This window comes from Ornithorhynchus anatinus, chromosome 9 (assembly GCF_004115215.2).
Source record: "Ornithorhynchus anatinus isolate Pmale09 chromosome 9, mOrnAna1.pri.v4, whole genome shotgun sequence".
Taxonomy (NCBI): domain Eukaryota; kingdom Metazoa; phylum Chordata; class Mammalia; order Monotremata; family Ornithorhynchidae; genus Ornithorhynchus; species Ornithorhynchus anatinus.
In genome coordinates, this window is record NC_041736.1 from 37715994 (window position 1) to 37734235 (window position 18242).

Here is an 18242-nt window from a genome sequence, read left to right on the forward strand (position 1 = left end):
CTCTCCTTGTCCATCTCTTACCTGTCTCAGCATCGTCGCTGTCTCATTATCTCCTTCTCCCCCCGGATCTTCCCTCCCCTAACCCAGAGAAGTTGGGGGAACTCAGACCAGATGATTGCAAAAAGCGATGACTCAGTTTCCCTCGCCTCTTCATCCCTCAACCCCTCCGCCCCGGGAGTCAGGGCAAAATGAGTAGGGTGGTCTCTGATGGTATGTCAGGAGACTGTCGGTCAACTGTATTTATTGAGAGTTTACCGTGTGCGGAGCACTGTCCTCGGCACTTGGGAGAGTAAAATATAACAAGGTAGCGGATGGATTCCCTGCCCGCAACGAGCTTACAGTCTAGATTGCAGGCAGTATGGTGGTGAGTGATGAGGTGGGAGGGGCACTGGGTGAAGGCAGGGGCCGACTTGAAAAGAGAAGCAGCACCGCTTAGTGACAAGAGCATAGGCGTGGGAGCCGGAGGACCCGGGTTCTAATTCCGGCTCCACGGGTTCTCTGCTCTGTGAATTTGGGCGGGTCACTTCACTTCTCTTGGCCTCAGTTCCCTCAGCTGCACAATGGGGACTCGCTATCTGTTCTCCTTGAACCCTCTGTGGGACCTCATTATCTGTTGCTGATTTGTCCATTCCAAGAGCTTAGTCCAGCGCTCTGCACATAGCAAGCGCTCAATAAATACTATTGAGCGAATGAATGAATTTTGTGTCTCCCCCAGCACTTAGTACGGTGCTTGAGATAGAGTAAGCAGTAAACAAATACCACAGTTATTATTTATTTTTATTAGCAAAGCCAAATGAGTCAAGCCATTGGTTCATCTACCCATCTGCCAGGTTTGAAAGTGAGCCCGTCAATGGGCAGGGACCATCTGTTGCCGATTTGTCCATTCCGAGCGCTTAGTACAGTGCTCTGCACATAGTAAGCGCTCAATAAATACTGTTGAATGAATAGTGCCCAGGGTCACGTGTCAATCGGTCAACCGATGGTATTCGCATAGGGCTGGCTCTAATGTAATCAAGGGCAAGACCAGCCATCTTCAGTAGAGGCCAAGCAAAATAATTCGTTGTCTCTCCGCTATCTCTCTCTCTTCACTGCTACGTCTCCTCCGTGATCGTTCAGAGGCCCCCGCTAACTCTTGGATCCATTTCTGACCTTTGAGATATCGAAGAAACTTAGTTATTAGTTTTGAAATCCCGTAATTTGCTCCTCTTATTTCTTTTTGAGTCTGCTTAATATTCTATTTGCACCTGACCTGCTTTAATGGACTTCCTAATTTCCTTACTCTGGCCAGTTTTCTAGTAGTAGCAGTAGTATAGTAGTAGTAGTAGCATTTATTGAACACTTCCTCTGTTCGGGATGTTGTGCTAAGCGCCCGAAGAGAAGCCCTGGTAGAAATTAAGTACTGTGTCTAGAGGAACAGAATTTCGGGCTCCTCACAGCTCAGGGCACAGTCACCGTCGCGACCACCGGGACCCCTGCAGCGGCAGCCACTGCCGTAGTCTTCCCGAAGTTTTGAGGGGGCGACTCGTGTTGCGGCCGCTTTTCTCTGTCCTGCTGGGATGAGGCGAGGCGGGCCGGGACGGAGGCTCCATGTCGAAGCCTCAGTTTCCTCATCTATCAAATGGTGATTAAATACCCGTCGTCCCACCTACCTACTGTGAATCCCGTGTGAAACGGAGAGTGTGTCTAATCTGACTCTTTGGTATCCTAGCACAGTCCTGGGCACATAGTAAGTGCTTAACAAGCACCACAGCTCCACAAAAATTGTTGTTATTATCTGTGTACTTCTTTCCCAGTGCTTCGTACGATGCTTTGCTTATAGTAAGCACTTAATAAATACTATTATTACCGCTACAACAGGTCGTTGTTAATTTTTTATTACCGTCATCATCAGTATTTTATGAGCATTTACTGTGTGAAGAGCCCTTGTACTTTTTTTTGGTATTTGTTAAGCCCTTATTATGTGCCAGGCACCGTTCTGAGCGCTGGGGTGGATACAAGGTAATCGGTCTGGACACGGTCCGTGTCCCAGATGGGGCTGACAGTCATAATCCCCATTTTACAGATGAGGAGACCGAGGCACAGAGAAGTTAAGTGACTTGTCCCAGGTCCCACAGCAGACAAGGGGCAGAGCTGGGACTAGAACCCAGGTCCTTCTGACTCCCAGGCCCGGGCTCTATCCGCTAGGGAAAGCTGCTCCCGCTTGGCAGCTGGGAGCATACGACAAACCCAGTGATGGTTTTGTGTCAGAGAAAAAGCGTGGCAGCCCTTGTGTTTACACAGGGCCTATCTCTGAGGCTTTCCAAACACACACCGGCAATTACGTTGGGAATCTTCATCCACATTCCTCCGAGGCAAGGGGCCTGTTGTCTTCATCCTGATTCTACAAAGAAGAACTCTGAGGCCCTCGTGGGGAAAACACCGTTCCGCAGCAAGAGGGAGAGCCAGGAAGAAAAATAGAGCAGACGAGATCCCCAACCCCATCGGTGACGACTTCAGTCTAAATCCCAGGAAATGGATCGATAAGGGAAACCAGGAAGGGAAACCAGCATGTAGGTAAGGAATGCAGAATGAGAGAAGCCCTGCTGATTCACCTAAAAGACTGACAAGGAATGAGGTGGAAGCACAGCCCGGCTGAGTAGGATTTCGAGACAAGCCGAGGCACGAGACTACCTCTTGCCTTCGGGCAACTGGATTCGGCACGGTGAAGTAAACGGGATCCGGGGGAGAGGGAGAGGCCGCAGCGGGCCGGAGAGGAGGAAGCATGGAGCCTCACCGCAGGGTCAGAGATAAAGTGCTTTTCCTTCTTGACCCAGAGAGGCGGCAAGGGCTCCACGAGGACTCTGGGGAAAGAGAGAACGGGGGGCTTGATGGGCCCGACGAGGCGGAAGAACCGAAGCCGTGCCTGCACCGCCCTCATCCTTTCCTGCTGAGAGAGGAACTTCAGTCAGATCACGGTCTGGACGCTCTCCCTGGAAGGACCCCCAGAGACTTGCCACGAAAACCCCCAGGCCCACCCCGCTCCCTGCTCGTCCGGGTCGTCGACTACCAGGTGAAGCAGGAGATCCTGCAGACGGCGTGGAAGAGAGGGCAGATGACCACCAAAACGGAAGAACGTTCCATGACGGCTGTTACTTTCCGGACTTATGGGGAACGGGGAGCCCCTGAAGCCACAGGGAGTCGGTGGAACTAGATGAGGAATCACCGTTGCTCTCGCCGCATTCAAAGCTCACCCCAGGGGAAACTCATTCCGAACTAAGGGAGAGACTCTGACTCCACTTCTGAGCTCTGGGTTTGAGGCGGTTTGCTTTCTCCCCCTGGAGAGAAGGAAGCGGTGAAGGTTCCGAGGAACGATGAACTCAGAGAAAAGAGGATATTTTAGCTCTCTAAAAGGCACTGGCCTCCGATTCCTAGCCAAATCTAAAAAATGGCTGTCCTCCAGGGAGGAAGAGAAGGATAAAATTTAGAGGACTTTAAGGAGGAAGATCTCTTCAGGGAGAAGCGTTCTCAGAGTGCTGTGGATCCAAGTCCTATATGTGAATGGAAAGGGGAGAAAGTTGTTTCCAAAATGAGATTAATCAGTTAGGATCAACTGGGAGTTTTTTTGGAACAATAATAATAATTACTATGGTATTTGTTAAGTGCTTCTTATGTGTCGAGCACTGTTCTAAGTGCTGGGATTGATGCAACAATCAGGTCCCTGCCCCACAGGAAGCTCACAGACTTAGGAGAAAGACAGCTATTGAATTCCCTATTTTACAGATGAAGAAACTGAGGCCCCGAGAAATCAAGTGACTTGCCCGTGGTCACACAACAGGCAAGTGGCAAAGACAGGATTAATAATGTTGGTATTTGTTAAGTGCTCGCTATGCGCCGAGCACTGTTCTAAGCGCTGGGGGAGATACGGGGTCATCAGGTGGTCCCACGTGAGGCTCACAGTTAATCCCCATTTTACAGATGAGGGAAACTGAGGCACAGAGAAGTGAAGTGACTCGCCCACAGTCACACGGCTGCCAAGGATTAGAACCCATGTCATCTGAATCCAAAGCCTGTGCTCTTGTCCCTCTAGGCCACATTGCTCCCCTGAAGGAGCCTGAATGAAGAAGCTTGTTTGTTTTCCTCTGTTTTTTCTGCATATATCTTCTTAATCAGTCTTCTCCCTCACTCTCGAGGCTTACAAACTAGCACTGAAAGGGACAGAGGCTTCTATCTGTGCAGCCTCAAACACAGAAAGAAGCTGTGATTTTATCAGAAGGACAAAGAGGGAAGGGAAGGAAAGGGAAGACAGGACTATAGGTTTACAAATTCCTTTTCCTCCTGCTCTTCTCTTGAAACATCTTCTCAGTTCCTTTGCTACTTTGCGTTAGAGGAAGAGGAGACAGAGGAAGAAATCCTGAGGGAAATTAGAAGAAAAAAGTTCAAGAGGCATCATTCCTCTCCATGGAGAATGCTCCCAGATGAACACCTCCTCTTAAGCCCAGGATAAATCCAAAGGGATGCCTTCTGGATGTGCTTTATGTCGAGAGGATATTTAGTGCTGACAGAATTTAGGCTATATCGGTTACAGTGCAGTTAGGGAAAGTTTGCCGGTCAATGCAAGCCCACTGGGTTACGGGATGTCTCCGCGACAGAAGGAATGACTCGTGTGCAAGCCTGCAGGATCGGACTCTGTAAGTACTGCCCCTTCAGTTTACCTTAACGTGAGATTTTTTTGAGAATGTAATTCCCATGTTTTAGAAGAAATGGATTGATTATTTCAATGTTGAAAATTCTAGTTTTTTCCCAAGTGGTATCTAAGTGCTTACTATGTACCAGGCGCTGTACTGAAGACTGAGGTATTTACCGGTTAATCAGGTTGAACACAGTCCACGTCCAACGTGGGGCTCTTAATCCCCATTTTACAGGTGAGGTAACTGAGGCCCCGAGAAGCTAAGTGACTGACCCGCGATCGCACAGCAGACAACCCAGATCCTCTGACTCCCACGTCCGTGCTCTTTCCACTGGGCCCTGTTGCTCCTCGAGTCGTTTCTCAGGTATTAAAGAGACGGTTGAATTGAGGAGGTGGAATTTGTTAAGGGATATAGAAAATTGCCTCCAGTAAAATCACTTATACTTCTTTTGTTTCCTTTTCATTCATTCAATCGCATTTCATTCACTTGTATTTATTGAGCACTTCCTGTGTTACAGAGCACTCGGAAGAGTAGAGTAGAACAATAAACAGACTTATTCCCTGCCCACAGTGAGTTTTATGGCTAAATCCTTTACTGACTGGGTTGGGCATCTCTACTTGCTTGGCACCAAAATACCTCTGTTCAGATCATTCTCACTGACCTTATGAATTTAAGGCAGGGAGTCGTTAATTTTTTTCAAATGGTATTTGTTAAGTGCTTACCATGTGCCAGGCACTGTTCTAAATCCCGAAGTAGATACAACCTAATCAGGTTGGATCCAGTCCCTGTCCCACGTGGGGCTCATAGTCTTAATCCCCATTTTACAGATGAGATAACTGAGGCACAGAGAAGTGAAGTAACTTGCCCCAGCTCACCAGCAGTCAAGTGGCAGAGCGGGGATTAGAACCCAGGTCTTTCTGTCTCCCGGCCCCGTGCTCTTTCCGTTAGGCCACGTTGCTTCTCAATACATTGGCTTCTGTGAATTAAAAAAACTGCTATTTAGATCAGTTCCTTCTGTTGAGCAGTCTGGGTGGGAGTAAAATACTCTTTGGGGAAAGGCTACATGTCTATCTCCGCCTCTAGACTGTAAGCTCATAATAATAATCATTATGGTATTTGTTAAGCGCTGACTCTGTGCCAAGCACTGTTCTAAGCGCTGAGGTAGATACAAGGTAATCAGGTTGTCCCACGTGGGGCTCACAGTCTTAATCCCCATTTTACAGGTGAGGTAACTGAGGCTTAGAGAAGTTAAGTGGCTTGCCCAAGGTCACACAGCAGACAAGTGGCAGAGTCCTCTGACTCCCAAGCCCGGGCTCTTTCCACTAAGCCACGCTGATGCTAATTCTATTGCACTGTACTCTCCCAAGCGCTTAGTACAGGTGTGTGACTGTGGGCAAGTCACTTAACTTCTCTGTGCCTCAGTTACCTCATCTGTAAAATGGGGATGAAGACTGTGAGCCCTACGTGGGACAACCTGATCAACTTGTATCCCCCCCCAGTGTTTAGAACAGTGTTTTGCACATAGTAAGCACTTAACAAATACCACCATTATTATTATTACTCTGTGCGCTGTAAACATTCAGTAAATACCATTGATTGACTGATTGATAATAATAATGGTATTTGTATTTGTTAAGCGCTTCCTATGTGCCAAGCACTAAGGGCTGGGGTAGATACAAGGTAATCAGCTTGTCCCACATGGGGCTCACAGTCTTCATCCCCATTTTACAGATGAGGGAACTGAGGCTCAGAGAAGTGAAGTAACTTGCCCAAGGTCACACAACAGACAAATGGCAGAGCCGGAATTCGAACCCACGACCTCTGACTCCCAAGCCCGGGCTCTTTCCACTAAGCCACGTTGCTTCCCGAGTGGAACCCTCCAGCCCGAAAGGAAGGAATGGGCTTTCCAAGTGTTTCGATCTTTCTGGGGGCAGATTTGCATAACTCATCTGTGTTTAATCACGAATGCCATTCAATTCACCGCTTCTGGGAGAATGGAGAAGGCAAGTGGGAGTCCAGTTTTGTTCCAGTGTCTCTCCCTCCAACACACAAGTCAGAAAACCTCAGAGGGGAGCGAAGCAGGGGAGGCGGGCGAAGAACTATTAGCAGAAAAGTCACAGGCCCTAATGACTGTGACTTTTTCTTCCCTATGAGGAGAGTAATAACGTTAATGGTGTTATTGGTGGTAATAATGATAATTATAATAATGATCCTAATAGTGATGTGCCGCTCCGAAGGAATCTACGGTCAGATAAAAGGCCGAGGCCAGACTGCTTTTGGTGGGATTTTAGAAATTCTCAGGTATGAGTCACTGCATGCCACAGGCAGGTTGAGCGTTGAATCAAGGGAACGGATCTTGAGAAAAGTCTTTTTCACTGTGACCAAATAAGGAAAGGTAAATGTAATACTGTGGAGTGTAATACTGATAGTGGAGTATGATATTGATGACGCCATCGCTGACGGATAATAATAATGTTGGTATTTATCAAGCGCTTACTATGTGCAGGGCGCTGTTCCGAGGGCCGGGTTAGATACGGGGTCATCGGGTCGTCCCACGTGAGGCTCACAGGCTTAATCGCCATTTTACAGATGAGGCAACTGAGGCACAGAGAAGTGAAGCCACTTGCCCACCGTCACACAGCTGCCAAGCGGCAGAGCCGGGATTCGAGCCCACGATCTCCGACTCCCAAGCCCGGGCTCTTTCCACTGAGCCACGCTGCTTCCTGTATGTCAAGTCTCTGTTTTACAGAGGGTTTTACTCATTGTTGATTTCTCATCCCCGATCAGCAGTCCAGCAGGCCAGGAGAAGCGCACCCTTTTCCGGATAAGAAAACAGCAGCAGAGGCAGAGTGATCTGTCAGAGATAGCTGAGGGAATCAGCTCTCCCCAGAGAAGGAATTGCATGGTCTTCCCTCCCGAAAGGGTTCGGAGTTCCCCTTTGGCCGAAGGCCTTTTCTCTAAGCGAATCAGCTTGAATTCCTGTTGGGGAGAAGAGATGAATTAATTTTGCGCCTGGATCCTCTCAGAAGGCTGAGGAAATCCCAACCCTTTGAAGTTCCAAGTATGGTTATAGTAATTAATAGTAGTAGTGATAATTCAGCATCCACCCTTATCTGAGTGCTTTCAGGATTTAAAGATCTCCCTCCCCTCCATCGCTATAAATAACAGATATTTCATAAACTTCACACACAATTTATTAATATTAGGTAGTGGCGAATAATCCAGGGAGCCATGAAGATAATTCTTAGAAGGGAATAAAAAAGCGGTTGAGAGGGATAAAGTACATTTCTAAATGAACAGAGAGGAGAGTAAAAATGAATATATTCTTAAAATAAATCCTACCATTCTAGAAGAGAAATAGTATGGTGTAGTGGATAGATGAAGGGCCTGGGAGTCAGAAGATAATGGGTTCTAATCCCAGCTCTTCCACCTGTCTGCTGTGGGGCCTTGGGCAAGTCACTCCACTTCTCTGTGCCTCACGCGTAAAATGGGGATTGAGACCGTGAGCCCCGGTGGGGGGGGACAGGAACTGCGTCCAGCTTGATTTGCTTGTATCCGCCCCAGCACTTAGTACAGTGCCTGGCACATAATAAGAGCTTAACAAATACCACTGTTATTATTATTACTACAACCAAGTTTTTTTAGTCTATTTGAAAGTCCATCTGTTCCAGAAATGTCAGTGCTGCATTACCTAAAGGTCTTGACATAAAAGTAAGGCTCAAAAACAGAGTCAACAGATGATCAAGGAAAACAAAATTGCAACACTTTCCTGCAGTCTGAGTTAGGTCTTGTCAGAGAATCTGATAGATGGGAAAGGGGGCAGGAACTGTAACCTTTTCCTCCAGACGAGAAAACAAAGGAGAATGATTCACCCAACACCTTGGTATCTTCAGTAATTATAAACAGCAATCTCCTCTTCAAATACAAAGGACAATGAGCGCTGATATATATTTAACTCAGATGATGAAAGAAGAAGAACAAAGCCAAACGTCTGGGAAAAAAATCAAGAAGTTCCCTATAGTCAGTTATGCTAATTAAGTCAATGCTTTTACACCAACTAAAATAATCGCCAATAAAATCCAATTGGAATGATTCTTAATCTAGTCCAGCACCTGCATTATCATTGTAGTACAGTGCTCCGCACAAAGAAATCGCTCAATAAATTCAATTAAATGAATCATCATCGTCCCCAGTGGTATTTATTGAGCACTTGCTATGCAAGGAGCACTTATGAAAGTACACGGCAACGGTAGCGTCAGCCAGTAAACATTCAAACAAATGAAATCTGTTCGAAATTTAAAAATCAGGTCACGGAGGTGTGCAAGCTCTGATGGTCAGTAGTAGTGGTAATTCAGCATCCACCCTTATCTGAGTGCTGCCTGTATGTCAAGTCTCTGCTCTACGGAGGGTTTTACTCATTGTTGATTTCTCGTCCCCATCAGCAGTCCAGCAGGCCAGGAGAAACGCACCCTTTTCCAGATAAAGAAAACAGCAGCAGAGGCAGAGTGATCTGTCAGAGATAGCTGAGCGAATCAGCTCTTCCCAGAGAAGGAATTCCATGGTCTTCCCTCTCGAAAGAGTTTGGAGTTCTCGTTTGGCCGAAGGCCTTTTCTCTAAGCGAATCGACTTGAGTTCCTGTTGGGGAGGAGAGATGATCCCCCAATAATCCGGCTCTGCCACTCGTCAGCTGTGTGACTGTGGGCAAGTCACTTCACTTCTCTGTGCCTCAGTTCCCTCATCTGTAAAATGGGGATTAACTGTGAGCCTCACGTGGGACAACCTGATTACCCTGGATCTCCCCCCAGCGCTTAGAACAGCGCTCTGCCCCCTCATCTGTACTGTGTGCTCCCAAGCACTTAGTACAGAGCTCTGCACACAGTAAGCGCTCAATAAATACCATTGATTGCAACATTCGTAAGAGAACTTTATTCTTTTTTTGGACCAAAAATTGGAAGAAAACTAAAATCTGCTTACCAGTTTTATTGGGTCATCACCTTGTCCAGCTCTTTTTAAGATACTCATAAGGAAAAACCTCAAATATATTCACCTAGGCAGCAAAAATGTTTCTCTTTATCTCCTATTCACCGGGGTATTCAGTAAATACAGTCCCTCTGTCCACCCCTCCGCCCCCCCGGCTGCTCATTTAGATTTGGATCCCTACGTGGGAAAGGTCTAATCTGCTTACCTACTAATTTTCCCAGTGTTTAGCACGATGCTTCCCATCTCGAGTATATAATAAATGACATTGCCCCTGCAGCATTAAATAACCACCAGTAGTAATAATGATAATTCTGGTATTTAAGCGCTTACTATGTACCAGTTACCGTACAAAGCGTTGGGGTGAATACAAGGAAATCGGGTTGGACACAGTCTCTGTCCCGCGTGAGACTCACAGTCTTAATCCTCGTTTTACAGATGAAGTAACTGAGGCACAGAGAAGGCCAGGGCCACATGGTAGACAAGTGGCGGAGCTGGGATTAGAACCCATGACCTTCTGACTCCCAGGCCTGTGCTCCAGCCACAATACCTTACCCTAGTACTGTTGCACGGGCATCAACGACAGCATTCACTGGGCACCTACCTTGCCCAGAGCCTTGGACAGGGCACTGGCGATTTGTAATTAGATATATTATTTATTTTTATTGATGTCTCCCGCCTTAGCCTGTAAACTCGTGGCAGGCAGGGAACGTGTCTACCAACTCTATTATATTGTACTCTCCCAAGCGCTTGGTACGGTGTTCTGCACTGTGTGCTCAATAAGTGTCATCGATTGACTGGTTGATCGATTAGGTACATAAAGATCAGAAGTCAAGGCCTAACCTCGAGGAGCTTGTGGGAGAGAGAATTGTAAATTGTGAACAGAGATCGCATTCATACTCGGTATTACTGATCGAGGGAATTTAAAAAAAAAAGCCTTTCCCCTTCCATTGGAATCCACAGGTGGACCTGACCAAATCGGTGGTATATCTGTGTTCGTGATATTGAAATTTTGTGAAAGAAAAATGAAACAGCATGGTATAGTGGACAGAGCATGGGTCTGGGAGTCAGAAGGTCATAGGTTCCAATCCTAGTTCTGCCACTGGTCCGCTGGTTGATCTGGTGGCTCAGTGGAAAGAGCCCGGGCTTGGGAGGCAGAGGTCATGGGTTCGAATCCTGGCTCCGCCGCTTGTCAGCTGTGTGACTTCGGGCAAGTCACTTCACTTCTCTCTGCCTCAGCATCTCTCTCTCTGCATCTGGAAAAAGGGGATTAAAAAAACCACAAAACTGTGAGCCCCACGTGGGACAACCTGATCACCTTGTATCCCCCCCAGCGCACAGAACAGCGCTTTGCACATAGTAAGCGCTTAACAAATACCACCATCATTATTATTATTACTTCACTTCTCTGTGCCTCAGTTACCTCATCTAATGGGATTGAGACTGTGAGCCCCATGTGGGACAGAGAATGTGTCCAACCCAATTTGCTTGTATCCACCCCAGCGCTTAGTACAGTGTGCGATACATAGTAAGCACTTAACAAATGCCACTTTATATTATATATTACTTTATGTTCTGTAAGTAACTTGTTCAAGGTCACGCAGCAGGTAAGTAGTGGAGCTGAGATTAAGATCCAGACCCTCTGACTCCCAGGTCCCTGTTCTTTCGAATAGGTCACACCGCTTCTAGGAGCCATCCTGAGCGAGAATAATAGACGTAAAAGATACCATCGCTGACCTCAGGACCTTACAATCTCCTGGGAAAGAGAGGGTCACCTACCTTGTTTGCAAAAAAGGAGAGAGCAAGAGAAAAAAATCTAGCAGTCACACTATGGAGAAAATGAATAAGTAAAAACAGAGATAAAATAAGTGGAATAAATACATCGATCTATACATAAGGGCAAGGACCTAAAGTCTTTTAAGTGTCATTTGTTAAAGTACACCCTGCAGACTTTCATCCATTTTCAGTTGATTCACAGAAACATGCCTTTGACTAAAGCGTAGGAAGGCACATTTCAGGAACCGAGTGTCATTTAGCAGAAGAGATGAGGGTGGCTGAAAATAGTGGATTCAACTCAGGTACAGAGAAGGAAAGTTTCTGTGCCTGGCAAAGCTGGAGGTCCAGAGAGATTACCATCAGAATACCTCAACAAGACAGAACAACTGCCTTAATCCAAAATGCAACAGACTAACCTAGTCAAGTCAGGAAAACAGAGAATTGGATTTTGAAAATAGAGCAATAGGAGAATTCAGGCAGTTTTCTGAATGTACATGACTTGAAATCTTTTTGCTGTGATTGCTTTCAGATGTGGTTTGCATTTTTATTCAAGAGAGCTTAGTGCTCCCCTGAATTGAGGCTGAGAAAGTAGGATTTATCTAACAGAATCACTATAGTCCTAGTTGTTTTTTGAATTTCAAACAACCCGCTCTTCCTTTTCTATTCAAACCCCCTCCTTCTCTCTGGGTTTATAGCTCTCCACACTTCCTCTAGCCCGCCCCGGGAGACTAGTAAAAATGCATTACCCGGTCGGAAAGGGCATGAAAACACCTCTCTTGATAAATTTTCCTTTGGGGATGAGAAAATCTCCAGAACTGAATGCTCCTGGCTTTTCCCATTAGGTTTATTCTTGAAGGACAGAGACCAGTGAAGGAATGATTTGGATTCCCTAAAAATAAATATTTCATCAGTAATTTTGAGTGGGGGACATTACAAACATTGAGGAATCCCTCTCTAAACAGAACTTTCAAGCTCTACCATGTTGATTTTATTGTTTGATATGTCATTGGTTCTCCTGGACTATCTTTCTGTATTCGTTAAGCACTTACAATGTTCCAAGCACTATTCTAAGCACAGGGTTAACCACACACAAATTAATCAGGTTGCACCCAGTCCCTGTCCCACATGGGGCTCATAGTATAGGAGAGTAGGTATTGAATCCCCATTTTGCAGTTGAGGAAACTGAGTCACAGAGAATTGAAGCGACTTGCCCAAGGCCACACCGCAGGCGAGTGTCGGAGTCGGAATTAGAACCCAGGACCTCTGGCTTCCCAGGCCTGTGCTTTACAGAAGCAGCGTGGCTCAGTGAAAAGAGCCCGGGCTTTGGAGTCAGGGGTCATTGGTTCGAATCCCAGCTCCGCCATTTGTCATCTGTGTGACTGTGGGCAAGTCACTTCACTTCTCTGTGCCTCAGTTAACCTCATCTGTAAAATGGGGATTAAGACTGTGAGCCCCATGTGGGACAACCTGATTCCCCCGTGTCTACCCCAGCGCTTAGAACAGTGCTCGGCACATAGTAAGCGCTTAACAGATACCAACATTAATATTATTGCTATTTATCCACTCGGCCAGTTTAGCAAGTACTTCCTCAGAAAGGTAACAGAGTAATACTGAACTGGGGGCTATTGGATAGAGCGTGAGAATGGGAGTCAAGAGAATTTGGTTCTAAACCCATTTCGGTCACTAGCCTGCTGGGTGATCTTCGGCAAGTCGCTTAACCTTCCTGGGTTTCAGTTTCCTCATCTGCAAAATGGGGGCAAGAGATCTCTTAGACTGTGTGCTCCCTGAGGTACAGAACCCGTGTTTGATTTGACTACGTCGTGTTTTCTGTCTGCGCGGTTGTATTTTAACCACCATAATGTTCAGTCAGCTGCTGCGGAGGCGGATTGCTATCGCGATGATGGGATCATTGTGTCAATCTAGTGTTTCTTCTCGGTTTGGCATGGGGATTACTCTCTTTATGACCTTTGGAATCTTAAAGATTGACTCCATGGTTGTCTCAAGAAGTAAGCCTGTCGGCAGGATGTTAGCTGATCTCCCAATCCATGTAGGAATGGACTTGGTGTCGAGTTTGCGGCTCAGCACATAGGGATCCTTTTCTGAGAAGATAAGATGTAGAGATGAGAAATCTCTCGAAAAAGTGGTTCACTCTGGAATATAGGGAAATGTGTTAGAAATGTTGAGAGATCGATGAGCTCATGATCATAACACGCTAAATTTGGGAATTCATAGCCTACAACCTGTGACACATTCAATCGCTCATTCTGACTGGAAGAATGCTTCCTGTGACATTATAATAATGTTGGTATTTGTTAAGCGCTTACTATGTGCAGAGCACTGTTTTAAGCGCTGGGGAGATACAGGGTCATCAGGTGGTCCCACGTGAGGTTCACAGTTAATCCCCATTTTACAGATGAGGTAGCTGAGGCCAGAAAAGTGAAGTAACTCGCCCACAGTCGCACAGCTGACAAGTGGCAGAGCCGGGAGTCGAACCCATGACCTCTGACTCCCAAGCCCGGGCTCTTTCCACTGAGCCACGCTTGAGTCGACTCCAAGTGGGGACAATATGCTCAAGGCTTGCAGGTTCTGAGTTTCAAACCAAGTTCTAGCATTTTGGAGTTGGAGTGGGATTTCAATTAGTCCAAGATTAAGGGTGAGTCTGTGAGAAAAGGTACGGACTGTACTTTAAGCACTAAAATTGTACAGGTACCCTTTTCCCTCTTCCTTCTACCTGTAATTTATTTTAGTGTCTGCCTCACTTGCTATATTTTAAGTTCCTTGAGGGCAGGGATCGTGTCACCTAATTCTATTCTACTCAGCTAGGGTTTAGTACAATGCTCAATAAATACAGTTGATTGATTGTACAGGACTTGGTTCGGACAGATGAATGAAAGGTAAGCAGATGGAAAATGTTTGGATTCCATTTTCCTTGACACACAGATCAGTTAAAAGTACTCAGGCTCATTTCTGTGGATAACTCATTGAGGTACATTGGGTAAAGGGAGGGGAAAAAATTGGCCATTTGCAAGAATGCCTCCGAGTCAGTAGGTTTGGCGTTTCAAATCAATTCCAATTATCTTGGTCTCTGAGGGAGTAAAATGGAAATTTTTAAGTCGTTCTTAGTGAAAATAGATCAAAATAGCCCCCTGGACATGGTGCCCTGGGAAAGAAGCAACAGCACGTAGGCTACATTTTTCTTAAAACGAGCTATAAAAATGAATGGAAAATTAAACATTTGACAAAAGATACTTTAGAGAACTCATAAAGCCCAAATGTTTAACTTTCGTTTAAAAGATAAATGTAAAGCGGGGAGGCAGTGGGGCTTGATGGAAAAGAGCTTGGGCCTGGGGCGTTAGGAGACTCTGGTTCTAGTCCCAGCACTGACACTAGCTTGCTGTGTGACCTGGGGGAAGTTACTTAATCTCTCTGGGCCTCAGTTGCCTCATCTTTGAATGGGAGCTCTATGTGAGACAAGAATTATATCTTATCTGATTATCTGGTATTTACCTCAGTGCTTAGCATGATACATGGCACATAGTAAGCACTTCATAAATGCCATAATTATAAATGATACTATCAAGGTCATTTATTCTGACACCATGGCTCAACCCTAAAAGAAACTAGTGCATCGTTTTACAAAAAAAATGTTCCCAGAGCTAATAACCTCTGGGTCCAAGGGTAATGGTACAAGAGAGAAAAAGGGAAAGTAGTAATAGCACTTATTAAGTCCCTACTAGATGCAGAGCAATCCATCGATCATTATTTTAAGGGTATTTGTTAAGCATCTGCTATGTGTCAGGCACTCTACTAAAGGCTGGGGTAGATACAAAAAAATCGGGTTGGACGCAGTCCCTGTCCCACGTAGGGCTCACAATCCTAATCCCCATTTTACAGATGAGGTAACTGAGGCACAGAGAAGTTAAGTGACTTTCCCAAGGTCACAGAGCAGTCATGTAGCCGAACCAGGATTAGAAGCCAGGTCCTTCTGAGTCTCAGGCCCATGCCTAACCAACAGGCCACAGTGACTGCTTACCGTGTGTAGAGCATTGTTCTAAGCACTTGGGAGAGTATAATATAACAGACAGAGTTGGTAGACACATTTCCTGCTCACAAGGAGTTAACAGTCTAGAGGAGGATTAATAATAATATTGTTGGTATTTGTTAAGCACTTACTATGTGCAGAGCACCGTTCTAACCGCTGGGGTAGATACAGAGTCATCAGGTTGTCCCACTTGAGGCTCACAGTTAATCCCCATTTTACAGATGAGGTCACTGAGGCCCAGAGAAGTGAAGTGACTTGCCCACAGTCACACAGCTGACAAGTGGCTGAGCCGGGATTCAAACCCAAGACCTCTGACTCCCAAGCCCAGGCTCTTTCCACTGAGCCATGCTGATTATCTTTTAACTTATCTTTGAAGTTTTTAGTGTTTCAACTTGTCCAATTGATCACAATATAAGATCAATTGGAAAAGTTCAAACACTAAAATCTTAAAACATAAGGAACAGAAGAATGACGGAGAAGGAAAGTAAGATTCCTTGATGTCATAGTTCTCAATAGCTGCATATAGGTAGCAAAGACAAGAACACATATAAAGAGAAGTAGCATACTTGGTGGAAAGAGCATAGGCTTGGGAGTCAGAGGACCTGGGTTTCAAACGCATCTCTGCCACATGTCCACTCTGTAACCTGGGCAAGTCACTTAACTTCTCTGTGCCTCAGTTGCCCCATCTGTAAAATGGGAATTAAGTCCTACTCCCTCCTACTTAGACTGCGAGCCCCGTGTGGGTCAGGGACTGTGTCCAGCCTGATTATCTCGTGTCTACTCCGGCGCTTAAAACAATACTTGGCTCGGAAAGAGCTCGGGCTTGGGAGTCAGAGGTCATGGGTTCGACTCCCGGCTCTGCCACTTGTCATTTGTGTGACTGTGGGCAAGCCACTTCACTTCTCTGGGCCTCAGTTACCTCATCTGTAAAATGGGGATTAACTGTGAGCCTCACGTGGGACAACCTGATTACCCTGGATCTACCCCAGCGCTTACAACAGTGCTCTGCACATAGTAAGCGCTTAACAAATACCAGCATTATCATAGTAAGCACTTAACAAATACCACAGTTATTAATATTACTATTATAAACCCTCTTATCCCCATATATGTTTTCCAACCTTTTCCTCACCTGCTATCGGTTGTTGACATTTATGGAGTACCTTTTGGCTTTTTCATTTCCACACTGGGTCTATTTGCTTTGCTATTAGTGATCCTAGGTCACTGGTTAATCCAGAACCTAGTCACATAATTTAAAGGCAAGAGAAGGAGGTTCTATAATGTGGGTGTTATTTATATTTTCACAGGGTGCCTCCTTCAAAAATGAAGACTGACGAAACCCACCCAAATCGGTGCTACTTTAAGTTTCTATAGTTATGAATTTCTCCACTGAATAAGGCCTATCGAGCTGCAGGCCTTCTGCCCTCCCTCACTAGAACGTTTAAAAAGAGACGGAGAAAGGAAACGTGTCTCACGCCTCAATTCCACCACTCAAATTACTTTATGTCACCACATTATTACGTCTATGTGAGGGGTCGTTCCTGCTGCGGATGTCGAGGATGACAAGGAATTGGCTTGGTTTTCCCCGATGGAAAGCATAGAAAATCCACAGCTTCCTTAAATGCTCTCCTCAGCGTTCTCCGGATGTCTGCCGCCTCCCGTCTCGGCCCTCGGGGTTTTGCTCTCAACGTGCCCTGTGCGCCGCGGGCCTCCTGCCTGGCCACAGCCTCCACCGAGCGCACGTTAAACCTCTCCGCCATGGACCTCCTGGTGTCGGCTTCCCCCCATCGCAGCTCTCAGAGGCCTCAGCTTCCTCTTCTACCAGAACGCCACGCTGCCTCCTCGGGATCCTGCGCCGGCTTTCCTCCTCATCCCAGACGAACCTCCATCCCGAACCGCCTTCCACCGCCCCTGTGGGACAGAGAAAAGCAGCGTCTGCTTGGCACCGACTCCGCCAAACCTCCGGAGGACTGTAGGGGCGGCTGCTGCTGTGGCTGTGGAATCTGAGCCACAGAGAGCCTGAAATTCTGCTCTTACTGAAGTGTTTCCTGCCTTGATTTTTCCTTAATGTTTACCACCGATTGATTAATTGATTGATCTCTCCTTTGTGTCTGTCCCCTCTCCCCTGTTTTGAGATTTTTGAGCCCCCGGAGGGACAAGGGACTGTACCTAACTGCCACCTGTGTATCTTAGTAGAGAAGCAGCATGGCTCAGTGGAAAGAGCTTGGGCTTGGGTATCAGAGGTCATGGGTTCGAATCCCGGCTCTGCCACTTGTCAGCTGGGTGACTGTAGGCAAGTCACTTCACTTCTCTGTGCCTCAGTGACCTCATCTGTAAAATGGGGATGAAGACTGTGAGCTTCACGTGGGACGACCTGATTATCCTGTATCTACCCCAGCGCTTAGAACAGTGCTCTGTACATAGTAAGTGCTTAACAAATACCAACATAATTATTATTATTATTATTAGTTCTGTGCTCTGCACTCGGTAAGAGCTCAGAAAATGCCAATCCTATTCATACTACTTTTACGGGAGTAATGCACGTTATGCCTTCCTTGTTCCCAGATTTCCCATAACTCTGGGCCTGGCAACAAGTCAATCATCTCTGCCTAGATGTTTCAAGACCTTCTTCCTCAATTTCTCTTAGCTCTTTCCCTTCCTTTCTTACCACGATACCTTTCCAGAATCTTTCCATTTTCCTTTTGCTAATCAATCAATCAGTCGGTGGAATTTCTCGAGTGCTTACTATGTGCAGGCGACTGTACTAAATACTTGGAAGA

At 46.2% G+C, this 18242-nt stretch overlaps 1 non-coding gene across 1 annotated transcript; it reads left to right on the top strand.

Annotated features, from left to right (window-relative positions):
- The first annotated feature begins 433 nt into the window (after window positions 1-433).
- On the top strand, window positions 434-516 carry MIR7407-1 (microRNA mir-7407-1). The gene has a single exon (NR_130413.1). It is a non-coding gene; the product is annotated as a microRNA mir-7407-1 (primary transcript).
- The last annotated feature ends 17726 nt before the right edge of the window (window positions 517-18242 follow it).